The sequence below is a fragment of the Suricata suricatta genome, chromosome 15, assembly GCF_006229205.1.
Source record: "Suricata suricatta isolate VVHF042 chromosome 15, meerkat_22Aug2017_6uvM2_HiC, whole genome shotgun sequence".
Lineage (NCBI taxonomy): Eukaryota > Metazoa > Chordata > Mammalia > Carnivora > Herpestidae > Suricata > Suricata suricatta.
The window spans coordinates 17,602,865-17,616,690 of NC_043714.1; the positions used below are offsets into that span (position 1 = coordinate 17,602,865).

Here is a 13,826-nt window from a genome sequence, read left to right on the forward strand (position 1 = left end):
TTTCATGCTACATGTATTTTACCTTACCAGGTTTTTAGAAAAGTGAAAGCCTAGAAAGAACCTAATAGTCCAACAATAGATAGCAGACATTAAATGAGGTATGGCAATGCCATATGATGAAAACTTTTATAGCCACTAAAGTTGAGATGTAGGAGAATTTTTAATGACTTCAAAAACTCATGATTTGGTATTAAGGGGAAAAGTGGTTTAGAAAACAATGTGTGAACCAGAATCCATTTTTTATTTAAAACAAGTGTTTTATACCATTAGGTTCTTTTTTTTAGTTCTATGCCATTAGGTTCTTTTATTATTATTATTATTATTATTATTAAATGAGAAAAGACCCACCAAATCAAATATTGGTAAGAATATGGAGCAAATGGACCTCTCAATCACTTCTGGTCAGAATGTGAGATATAAAATCAGTTAGGAAAATACGAATAGTTTAGTAATTCTTTTAATTTTTTTTAATGTTTTTATTTATTTTTGATACAGAGACAGACAGAGCATGAGAGGGGGAGAGGCAGAGAGAGAAGGAGACAGAACCGGAAGCAGGCTCCAGGCTCTGAGCTAGCTGTCAGCACAGAGCCTGACGCGGGGCTCGAACCCACGAACGTGAGATCTGACCTGAGCCAAAGCCGGAGACTTAACCGACTGAGCCACCCAGGCGCCCCTAGTAATTTCTTAAAAAGGGACTCCTGGGTGGCTCAGCTGGTTGAGCATCTGACTTTGGCTCAGGTCATGATCTCATGGTTGTTGAGTTCAAACCGCACATTGGGCTCTCTGCTGTTAGCACAGAGCACATCTTGGATCCTCTGTCCCCCACTCTCTCTGCCTCTCTCCTGTTGTGCTCTCTCAAAAATAAGTAAACATTAAAAAAAAACGTTAAGCACACCTCCATATGACCCAGCCATCCTAGTTCTGGTTATTTACCTAAGGCAGATGAAAAGATTGTGCATGAATGTTCGTGGCAACTTTATTTTTAATGGCCCCCAAATGAAACAATGTGAATGTCTATTAATAGGTGAATGGATAAACATAATGTATATCATTATAGTGGATTACTACTCAGCAATGCAAAGGACTGAACTCTTGATACACACAATAGCATATGAATCTCAACATAGTTATGCTACTGGAAGAGCTAGACAAAAGAATATAAAAATTCTAGGAAATACAAAGTAATGCATAGTGGCAGAAAGGAGATCAGTTGGTCCATGAATGGGATGAAAGGTGGGATAAATTACACAGACAGAAGGAGACTTTCTTGGGTAACAGACATGTTCATTGTTTTGATTTTGTGATGGTTCCTAGAGTATGCATGTATGTCAAAATGTATCCAAATGTACAGCATAGTATGCCCCGATTTACCTCAGTAGCCTGCTTTTGAAAAATGGGAAAAATAAAACTAAAACCAACCTTTGATTCATCATAATAAAATACTGAATATCAAATACAAAGGAAAATCTTGAAAGCATCCAGAGAAAACAATACATTCTATATATAAGAACAAGATTGCAGAACACATATTTAGAGTCCTGAAAGAGCAGAAAAAAAAATCTGACAACTCAAAATTCTATATCCAGCAAAAATGAAGAAGGCTAAATAAAGGTATATGTAAAGTAAGGTAAAGAGAATTCATCACCAGCAGACTTGTCCTTTGAGAGATGCTAATGGGAATTCAGCAGGCTAAAAGGAAATGACACCACACTGAAATTCAATCTTCAGGAAGGAATTAAGAGCACTGGAAATAGAGATTTTTCACAATGCCAAAAGAGTAAGTTCTTCAGGAAGACATAATATTCATAAATGTTTCTTTTCTCATAACACCTTCAAAATTCATGAGATAATAATGACAGAATCAAGGAGAGAAGTAAAAAATTCTATAATCGTGTTGAAGTTTTTTTAACATGGTTTTTTTTTGGAATTGATAGAACTAAAGAAAATCAATAAAGATATAGATGCAGCTGAACAAACTATCAACCATCTTGACCTAAATGATATTAAGGTATCATTTACATTTAGAACACTATACTCAACAATTAGTTGCATAATATATATTCTTTTCAAGGGCACCTGATATGTTGACTGAGATAGATCATATGCTGTCCCTTATAACAAGTCTTAAGTACATTTAAAAGGATTGAAAGCATACAGGACATTTTTTCTGAGCATAATGGAATTAAATTGAAGATCAATAACAACATGATCTCTTAGAAAACCATTCATTTTATAGAAAATCCCTCTCATTTCTTGAGTAAAGAAACCACCAAAGAAATTATAAAATTTTTGAATTGGATAAAAATGAAGAATAAAACCAGAAAGTTTTTAAAGGGAAACATGGGATAATATCTTTGTGATTTTTGAAAAACAAAGTTCTGAAAAGTAAAGCAATCATCATGATAGAAAAAATTGGTAAGTTTGACTTATCAGAATTAAAAGCCACTTAACAAAAGGCATTATTAACAAAAGACCCCGTCCTTAAGGGGCCTACCACAAATCTGAAGAAAATATATTGTAAAACATATACTGATAAGGGACTATGATGCAAAATATATTTTAAAAAACTCCTAAAATTCAATGATAGAACATAGTTTGAATTGAACAGGCACATTAAAAAGCACTTGAAACAGGCATCTGAAACTGTGGGCAACGTTATTAGTCATCTGGGTAATGCAGATTAAGACTACATCAACATACTACTCCACACACATCAGAGTGAAATAACTAAAATTAGAAAAATTATCAATACCAAATTTTGGTAAGAATGTGCAGCAACTGGAAATCTCATACATTTTTGTTGGGAATGTAAAATGTGACAGCTATTTTGGCTAAAGATCTAGTATTTTCTTGTAAAACTACTTTAATCTATGATCCAGCGATTCCATCTCTAGGAGTTTATTTGCTTAGGAGAAATAAGAAAATATATGCACATAAAAAGACTTGTACAAAAGCATCAAATCAGCTTTATTCATAATGGTCCAAAGGGGAAAATATCCCAGAGATCCTAAAATAGGAGACTGGGCATATTCATACCATGGAAAACTACTCAGCAATGAAATGAATCAACTATTGTCAGGCAACAGTATGATTAAGTCTAAAAAACATTATGCTGAGCAAAAGAAGCCAGGCACAAAGTGAACACTCTATTTTATTTTTATAAAAATCAACCAATGATGGTAGAAAATTTGAACAGTGGTTCTCTTGGAGTGGGATTCATATTGGTAATTGGAAAGGACATGAATGATCTTTCTGGAGGGATAGTGATGTTCTATACTGATGGTCTTTGGGTTATACAAGGATTTGCAGTTTTTAGAACTCAGAAAATTTTGTGCATTACGTTGTATGTAAATTTTACATCAAAAGAAAAAAATGTTGAACTCTAAGTTAATGACAGAAGTGCTGAAGTACCTAGGAGGACATATACTTATCTTCAAGTTATTTTATAATGTATAAAAACATGCAATGTATCAATGTAGGAATAAATATGCTGAGAAGTAAGTATAATAAAATGTTGGTACTAGAGTCTGGGTGATGAGTATATTAGCATTCACTCTAAAATTCTTTCAATTTTTGTCTGTGTTTCAACATTTTGCTAATAATTTTTTTGAAAAAGTCCTATTCCCAATATCCTGAGAAAGAAGAGAAAACACAGCATTGGGGTACACTATGCCTGTGGGGTGCTGGAGCTAGATGGGTCTGTGCTGGCAGTCAAGATGATGTTATGGATCTTGGAAGAACTGCCAACATGTCTGATGTTCAAGAAACCACTAGCCAACTATTGGATGTGAACCATCATGACAGAATGTGGCCTCAGAAGTGAGTATAAGCATCTCCAAGTCACTAATGGAGCCACTGTACCTACTGGTTTTGAGCAAATGGATGCAGATGAAGTGAGAGAGAAATTGAGCTCATCATACAAACTCTGCATAAATGAAGTGCAATATATTCTAATGTTTCAGCAAAAGTCTGTCTCAGACTTATTGTCTGAAATCAGTTGATCACTTATTTGTGGTTGTTTATGGGTTTGAAAATTACCAGTTCAAAGAAACAAAAGAAGAGGTGTTAAAGGATTTTGAAGAATTGGCTGGAAGCACCCATGCTTGGACCCTTAAAATATATGGAAAATTAACACCAGTTTCAAGGAAAAATATATAAAAAGATACATATCAGAATTCAAGTAAAGGTAAGATTGATAATGGACGAGCAGACAAAGCAGATGACAAAGATGTCACAAGAGTTTGAGAACATTGGCTTAGATTCACATATCTTACTTAGACTATTACGAAAATTCGACTATCAAAAGAATGCCAACATTAGTAGGTGATGACTTGGCATCTTTCAAAGACAAGACTGATGAAAACTCGAAGGAGAAACGGATCCCCAAGTATTAAAGTTTAGAGTCGTATGCAACAAAGCAGGAGAGAAACATTGCTGTACTTCAAAACAGGCTGCAAGAAATTCTAGGCATGCTGTTCAGGATTAACTTAAGTTGAAAGCTGACATGAACAACTCTGAGGTTGAACAACTCTTGAATATGCCTGATAACCAAATCTTTGTAGGCATTGCATTGACAGAAGAGGCTGTCTACCAAAGAAACAGCTCACGTCTTGGACCTACTACTCAGATCTACTCTCACCTATGGGATGCTCAGGCTCTGTGTCTTCAACCTACTGATATAATAGTTGAGGGGATGTATGGAATAGAGGCAATACCAATCTGAGGGGGGGGTACAGAATGGTTTAATGATTATATTGCTGGTGGTAGTAATACATTGGCTGTGAATAGGACAGCAAATAATATCTCTTCTTTACTGACCAAGAGTTGTTCGATGGGATATCTGCAATTCCTCACTGAGAACTGGCTCTGTAGATATTATTGTAACAGATACGCCATTTGGAAAATGGATGGCCTCCAAGAAAAGAAACTGTGATCTTTATACAACTTGCCTTCAGAGATGAGCTCTACCTGTGGACCTGAGACAGGCCAGGCTATACTACTTACTCAGGACAAGAAATGCTCTCTACCAGGGCATTATCTTTAATGGGACATGTGTAGCAGGAGGTGCATACTATCTGGGTGAGCATAGAGAGTTTTCATGCAGTAGTTATGTTCTGAAACCTCCACCTCAAGTTGTTGATTATCCTTCAGGAGAAGATGGAGAAAGAGGAATTGTCTGGCAATGAAAAGAAGTAGGGTGTTTAGCAGTATTCATACTTCTCATACTGGAAATGTCAGCATTAAGAGCTTGCACTGAGAGAAAAAAATAGTATTAACAAAAGTGCAATTTGCACTATTTAAACTGGTCTAAGGCTCTTTACCCTGGTTAGCAGAAGATTTGAATGGAATGTGATGGAGTTGAACAAAATCATATGAGGAAGCAGAGCTCTTCTTTGGATCTGTTCTGCAGAGATAGCTGGGCATTTAGTATGTTCCTTAAAATGCTTCAAAAATGCCCAGAGAAAAGCCTACTAAAATGGTCTGGGATTTGGGTTTAGAACAATTTGTTTTCAGGTTTTACCAGGGTTCCTGTTTTCCATTGTGACAGGTAGAAAGCTGCTCTCACCTAAAGGAAAGGGAGAGAATATAATGAGGGCATCTGAGGCCATAGCCCATTGCCTGTGTGGCTTGACTATTTTGTTACTCAAGTTTTCATTACCTCAACCTTAAAAAACAAAGTCCATTACAAGGTGAAATCTCACAAGATCTATATGGAAAGTTTGCCATCTGTCATGGAAATTAAAATAGGTATCTGTTATTCAGATTATTACAGAGAACTAAAATAGAGGGCTGGATTCATCAAAGGAATTGCACACTTTACTCAGTATAGGACATTTTGATTTTAAAATAGTAGCAAGTACACTGATAGATGAAGTAAAATTAAAAGAAAATAAGCCAGATTAAAAGAAAATATATTTTTCTGTCAGTAAAAAAGAAAAGAAAGAAAACAGCATTAAAAAATTAAAAACAGGGTCACCTAGGTGGCTCAGTCAGATGAACACCAACTTCAGCTAGGGTCATGATCTCACAGTTGGTGAGTTCAACCCCCATGTTGGGCTCTGTGCTGATAGCTCAGAGCCTGAAGCCTACTTCAGATCCTGAGTCTCCCTCTCTTCCTGCCCCTCCCCGTGCTCAACTCTGTCTCTTTCTCTCTCTCTCAAAAATAAAATAAACAAATTTTTAAAAAATTAAAAACAAGATGTTATAAATAATGAGTATTCATATAGCAAAAATCTATTAAATAGTACATCCTAGCTCCTAAATACAAACACAATCAACAGGAGGATGGGAAGTACATGTTGGGGCAATCTCCCCCAAAGATACCCAAAACCTCCCCCAAAGATGGAAAAATAGAAGAACAAAGACAAGAACGTTATAGAATTAGGCAACATTAATTCAGTGGTGTTCCAGGGAGTGAGAATTGAAATGGTGACAAAGTAAATTTTCAAAGGGGGAAGAAGAGGGGGCGAAAGGAGGGCGAGGAGGAAGAAAAGTCGGGGGAGAAGGTGAAGGAGGAGGAGATGACAGAAAAAAATTTCCAACAACAGGTTGAAAAGAATGTGCTTTCCTCAACTGAAAGACTAAGTACCTAACACAGTTACTAGGAGAAAACTAAATTACCACTACCAAGAAATTTCAAAATACTAGGAATAAAGATATGATCTGTAAAACTTCCAAGCACAATACAGGGAAGGGGCTGGGATGTGGGATGAGATGGGGAGGGGAGCAGAAAAAGTTGTCAACAAGCCTAGGGACCACAATGGCATTAGACTTTCAACTGCAATACTGTTGTCAAAAGATGATGGAATTGTGCCTTCCAAAATCTGAGAGCATTATTTCCAATCTAGGATTTTATGATCAGATAGTCAAGTGGTGAGATTAGAATTAAATATTTTAAAAAATGCAAAACATTGATCTTCGGGCACCCTTTCCCAGGAACCTACTGGGTGTTCAAGTAAGTTGAATTTGTAGACCAAGAAAGAAAAAATACGGAGTTTGGGAAACAGAAAAACCTAACTAGAGAGTCAAGTGAAGTAAATTCCTAACGTGATGGTACAGGGAAACCGTACAATTGTGGCACGGAAGTAGGTCCAGAAAGCAGACTCACCCAGTCAGAACAAGAACATCCTGGGCTTCTGGAAGGATTGTCCTAAGAAACAAAATAGCCACATTCACCTATTGTTTATGAACATATTCCAGGGAGTTTTATTCACACTAATGGGAAGGAGTTTAGGCATGAATCAGTGGAAGTTACATAAGAAATGAATTAAGCAAATAAGGGACATTTGATTGAAGTCAGGGAAATAAAGTTATACAAGGAAATGCTTCCTTCATTAATGAGTACATGGTCCAGCTGTGATTATTACATGACAATCTTAGTGTCAAATTGAATATTAACTAACATGGTATAGAACTACATTAGGTAAAGAGAGAAAGGGTTTATTAGGAAACTAAATCCTTATCTTTCATAGTATGAAGTCAATAGATATTAGTATTTAAAGAGTCAAAAACAAACAATAATATATGACATAAATTAGGAATATGATGGTAAATACCAGGACAAAAAAATGAGTTGAATATCTTTCCTCTGGAAAGCATAGAAAAAATGTATTCATTCAGCTCAAAAACATATGTATATATATAGGACTACTATATTCAAAGGCTCTTTTCTCATACTTTTATTGAGGTATAGTTGGCATATACAATTATATTTAAAGTGAACATTGAGATGATTTGATGTATGTATATGTTTGAAAAGATTTCTCCCATCCAGTTAATTACTAGAACATTATTGTATCTTAACAATTAAAAATAATTAAAATTCTTGTATCTTAGAAATCAACTGTCTGTTAACCTTACATCTCTTTCTGAATCATGAATGCTATGTGGTAGGAAAACCATCGAATTAGTAATTGATGTGTCCATCATATAGATTAAACCTCTTTTGGTAAGAGATTTTTTTTCTTTCCATGTTTGAAATAAAGTAATTCTCCCCCACTGCCCTGTAAAACTATAAGTGAGGTCTAAAAGTTTAGTCAAGTAGGAGCACCTGGGTAGCTCAGTCTGTTAAGCATCCGACTTCAGCTCAGGTCATGATCTCACAGTTTGTGGGTTCAAAACCAATGTCAGGCTCTGTACTAACAGCTCCCTCCCTCTTCCCCCCTTTCTCCCCGCTTCTCTCCTCTTGTGCACACACTCTCTCTCTCTCTCTCTCAAAAATAAATAAGCAAACATTTAAAATAAATAAATAAAAGTCTAGACAAGTAAATTGTGGGATTGCAAACAAACTTTTCCAGTTAGTCTTTGAGTTATGGTGTGAAAAAAGAAAAGAATAACTTTTATTAGCTGTGTAAGAAATTAACTATGCATTATTACTAGCAGAAAACACACCTTTCTAGGCATGGGAAAGTCCATAGTGGTCAGGAGGTAGTCACTGCCCTCCAGAAGAGAAGTGAATTTGGGCTTGCCTTGTGCAGAATGGACGCTGTGCAGAGAACGGAAGCTTGTTGTCATGTTATGTTCCAATCCACGTTATCATGGGACATTCTTGCCAGGTTTGTTGTATGGGCTATGTGGTGAGCCTTAATCAGGGTATTTAAATTTAAATAAAGTAATTTTTGTATCGGTTAAGTACAAAATATTGTGATGTGTGAATGATTATTTGAGAGAGAGAAAGAGAAGATGTGTGAGTGGGGGAGGGCGCAGAGAGAGAGAGAGAGAGAGAGAGAGAGAGAATTCCAAGCAGGCTCCCCACTGTCAGCTCTGGGGCATAGCAATTTTTTTAGGTAAAAACCATTTAGTGGTAGAATCATTAAACTTAAAAAGAAGAGCTATGATGTTGCCAACATTAGATGGTCCTGCTGGGGTCTGAAAGAAAGTTATTGAAGTATTCATAGGAAATACCAAAATGAATTTCTAATATTTATTATCTCATTTTTTATTTATCACATGATTACATGATATATATTGTGTGTCAGATATAGTTCTAAAGCATTTTTATAAATATTAACTCATTGAATCCTTATACCAACTCTAGAGGGTAGGTTCACTTTACAGATGAAGAAACTGAGGCCCAGAAAGATGAAATAAATTGCCTAAGGTCACAAAGCTGGTGAGCAACAGAGTTGGGAATCAAACTCGAATAATTTGTCATTGCTACGTTTATTGTTATTCTGTGCTACAGTGTAGTGACTATTGAATACATGTGAAGAGAGTTAAATTGCTCATCATAGTTGCTAACTTGATTTTACTTATTTTCTTTATGATGTCCAACATCTGGGAAGTTTAAAGTTTAAAGATAGCTCACGTGCTGAAAATGTTGTCAGGCATATAAGGGTCTGGCAGTACAGATAACTTGAAAACCCTCCAGCTACAAACACCAAGAATTGCTCAATAAATTATAACTAACATCCTTATAAATGCATGGCTGAACTGCTAAGAAAGGCAGGGAAATTGCCTTGGGCCAGAAATGAAGAAGGAACTGAAAATCAGGACAGTGAACCTGCAGAGTTGACATTGTGCCTGCCACAGGGTATTTATCACATTTGATCATATAGGGGCTTGAATTTAATACCAGTACAGGGAGAAAGAGAGAGAGTTGGGACTGAGAGCCCCATCTTTATAGTGCTACCCCTTCCGTATGAGTGACAATTCAGGCAAAGGGAACTCTCAAAAGTTGTGGGAAGAATTATAAATTTATACAACCTCTTAGGAGAGCAATGTGACAACGTCCCATGAATTTGAATATGTGCATCTTTATGACCAAGGAAATTCCTTTCCTCGGTTTATATGCTCGAGAAACTCTAAGCCATGGGAAAAATCAGACATGGCTGAGAATTTTATTGCAATGTTGTTTGCATTAGTAAAAACTTGGAACAGAAGAGTGGGTAAATGAATTGTGCTATATTCGTTTAATAGAATGCACAGAGCAGTGAAAATCAATGTACTGTAGACATGTATCATCAGGGATAATTCTCAAAAGCTCCACTTTTGTTAAAAAGGAAGACAAGTTGTAGAATATTTGTGGCATTAAACCTAAGAGCTGAAATGCAGAGAATCAGAAAGAATAAAAAACAAATTGTAATTCTTAACCTCAAGACAGAGACCAAAAAGTACTTCTCTCAAAAATGAAAGTCACACCAGCATTGCAGATGTCATTGGTTTCCACTTGACTCAGTATCTACCTTGCAGACCAGACCTCCAAAACAAGGCCTGCAGCATGGCAAGGAAGATAGAATGGTGGCTTTACTAAATAGGAAATGTTTTCATATTCTCATTTATTTCACCAAAATTCAAATCAACTTGATATGTCTGTAACTCTGCTTTCTAGACTCACCAAGTGTCTCTTATTTCCTGAATCCACACAGATGCACAGGTTTCAGACTTAGGCAAAGTCACGTAATTTCCTTTTGTTCTTAAACTTGCGTTTTTAAGCCCATCAAACGACTCACCAAATAAAGGTAATCATTTTTAGGATCTGTTTACAATGGTGTGTCTGTTTTATAGCAATATTTTTCTCTGTTGCAAACAATTAAGAAAACGAGAATGCAATATGTGTTCAAGAAGATCTTGGAACCAACAAAATTTAACAATTATTGTTATTTCTGAAAATAATACCTTTGTTGAGATATAATTCACACACCAAATAATTCACCTATTTAAAGTGTACAACTGAATGGTTTTTAGTATAATCACAGGGTTGTACAATCGTCAGCACAATGAGTTTTAGAACATTTTCATTCCCCTATAATAAGCACCATACCTACTCTATTTCTGCCCTCTACTTTTCTCCTTCTCAACCCTACGTCCTCCCATACTGCCTCCTGTTTTGACTCAGCCCTAGGAAACCACAAATCTACTTTTTGTTTGTATGAACTTGCCTATTCTGGATATTTATCAGTAGAAGCATACAATATGAGATGTTTCGTGACTGATTTCTTTCACTTAGAACAAATGTCTCCAATGTTCATCCATGCTATAACACGTATCAGTACTACATTCATTTTTATCACCAAATCACATTATATTGTATGGTCATATCAGTTTTTATTTAGTCTTTTATCAGTTAATGGATATTTGAGTTGTTGGATTATTTCAGCTTTTTGGCTATTATGAATATTACTGCTATAAACATTCATATATAAGTTTTTGTGTGGTCATGTGTTTTCATTTCTCTTGAGTATACATCTAAAAGTGAAATTGCTGGATAATATAATTGAATATTTAACCCTTCAAGGAACTGCAAGACTGTTTTGTAAGTTGGCAGCACCCTTTTCCATGCACACCAGCAGTGTATGAGAATCCAGCTTTTACACATCTTGGTCAACACTTGTTATTATCTATTTTTATGATTTTAGTACAGTCATGCTCGTGGGTGTAAGTGATACCTCCTGTGGTTTTGAGCTGTATTTCCCAAACAGATAATGATGTTAGGCACCTCTTCATTTGCTCATTCATTTGTGTATCTTTGGAGAAAGGTCTGTTCAGCTTCTTTAATCATTTTTTAATTGGGCTAATTGACATTTTTATTACTGAGTTGTAAGAATTCTTGATTCATGTCCATTATCATCTATATGACTTGAATATATTTCTCCCATTCTCTTTAAATTTCTTTAAATTTCTCCCATTCTCTTTAAATCTCTTTAAATTTCTAGTTATAGTTATGTTTATAGTTTTAGATCTTACATTTAAGAGTTGATCCATTAGAAGTTAATTTTTCTGTTTGGTGTGGTAGGAGTCTAACTTCATTCTTTTGCATGTGCTATCTGGTTGTATGAATACCATTTGATGAAAATGCTTTTCTTTCCTTTTTGAATTCTCTTGATACTCTTGTCTAAAATAAATTCACCATAAATATGAGGCTTTGCTTCTGGACTCAAGCTTTGTTTTGTAGAAATATATGCTTGTCCTTATGCTGCCATTTTGATTAGTGCAGAGTTTTGTAGTAAGTTTTAAATACAGAAGGTGTGCAAAATTCCAACTTTGCTCTTTTTCGTCAAGATTGTTTTTGTTATTCTGGGTCTTTTGCATTTGCATATAGATTTTAGGATCAGCATGCCATTTTTTTGCAAAGAAGGCAGTTGGAATTCTGATGGGAATTTGCTGAATCTGTAGATCAATTGGGGAGTATTACTATTTTAACAATACTGTCTTCCAATCTATGAACACAAGATACCTTTCACTTTATTTAGGTCTTCTTTAATTTCTCCAAACAATTTTTATAATTTTCAGAATGTAAGTTTTTTACTTTTTAAAATATATTTATGTTTTATTCTTTTTGATGCTATTATGATTGTGCTCATTCCCTTTTTGAGTTGTTCATTGGAAATGTATGGAAATATAATTGGTTTCTGTATTTTGAGCTTCAATCTCACAACCTACCTAATAAATTCATTTCTTAGTTTCAAAAGTTTTTTTTTTAAGTGGATTCCTTAGGATTCTATATGTGTAAGACCTGTCATCTGCAAATATAGTTTTACTCCTTCTTTTCTAATTAGGATAACTTTTATTTCCATTCTTGCCTAATTGTGCTGACTAGAACAATACAATGCTGAATAGAAGTGGTAAGGTGTGGGGCGCCTGGGTGGCTCAGTTGGTTAAGCATCCAACTTCAGCTCAGGTCATGATCTCACAGTTTGTGGGTTCTAGCCCTGCTTCGAGCTTTGTGCTGATAGCTCAGAACCTGGAGCCTGCTTCAAATTCTGTGTCTCCTTCTCTCTCTGACCCTCTTCTGCTCATACTCTGTCTCTCTCTGTGTGTCTCACAAAAATAAATAAAATTTTAAAAAATTGGGGAAAAAAGTGGTAAGATGTTATTTTTTTTAGACTGTGTTTCTCTCTGATTTTTTTTTCATTTTCTCATGATTAGTGGTAAAGTAGTAAAATCAAAGAACATGTGTCTATTTCTTACAAGAAGTAAGGAAGGAGTGAGTTGGAGGAAATCAAACACTGTCTTATAGCTATTGACTGAGAATGACTAAAAGGGAGAAAGAGCAGGGGTGACCATTAGCAACATGAAAGGAAGAGAGCAGATGGGCTCTCGTGGCTCTTACAGGAATCAGAGTGTGGAAAACTGGTCTGGGTCAGAAACGTGGTCTTGGATATTAACAGCATGAAAGCTTGTGGGGACTCCTTCTCACAGTATATAGCTTATTCTTTTTATTCTTGTTGATTTATTTTTTTCATGTTTACTTACTTTTGAGAGAGAGAGAGTATGAAGGAGAGAGTGGGGGAGGGGAAAAGATAACGACATGAGAAAGAGAAAAATGTTTTTCTTCTAATAATATTTTTGGAGCAAAACAGAATACTCAGTACATGCTGAGTGTAAGGAATAGGCACCCCAAGACATATGAAGTCTTGGGTTCAGTGGTAATGATTTGATAATAAAGTGTGTGTAGGGATATGACTGCCAATGGTAAGCATTTACAGACAAAAGGTTATTAAAATACATTTTTAAAAACAGGTGTAGCAGCAAACATTTGTCCTCAATTCTAATTAGTTGGTCTTCACCGACCACTGACAATTGTTTCAGACCTAGACACTTTAAGAAAAAAATGTAGGAGAGGAGACAAGATGGCGGAGAGGAAGGGAGCTCTGTAAACTTCGTCTGCCCCATTGATCGAACTGAGAAGGACATTACTCTCATCTGCAAGAGCGGAAGGAGAAAATACGAACTCCAGAAGGAAGAGAACCTGAAGAATACCTGAGTGAGTGTGAACTGGGGAGATTGGAAAATGGGCCAGCCCAAGACAGGCAGGGGAGGTGGAAGCTGCAGCCCAACGTGGGGCAAGTGCACAGAGCCCGAGAGACAAAGGGAAGAGACAGAGA

General features: G+C 35.9%; 1 pseudogene; it reads left to right on the forward strand.

Annotated features, from left to right (window-relative positions):
* The first annotated feature begins 3,748 nt into the window (after window positions 1-3,748).
* LOC115278787 lies at window positions 3,749-5,186 on the forward strand (annotated as a pseudogene).
* Window positions 5,187-13,826: the final 8,640 nt, after the last annotated feature.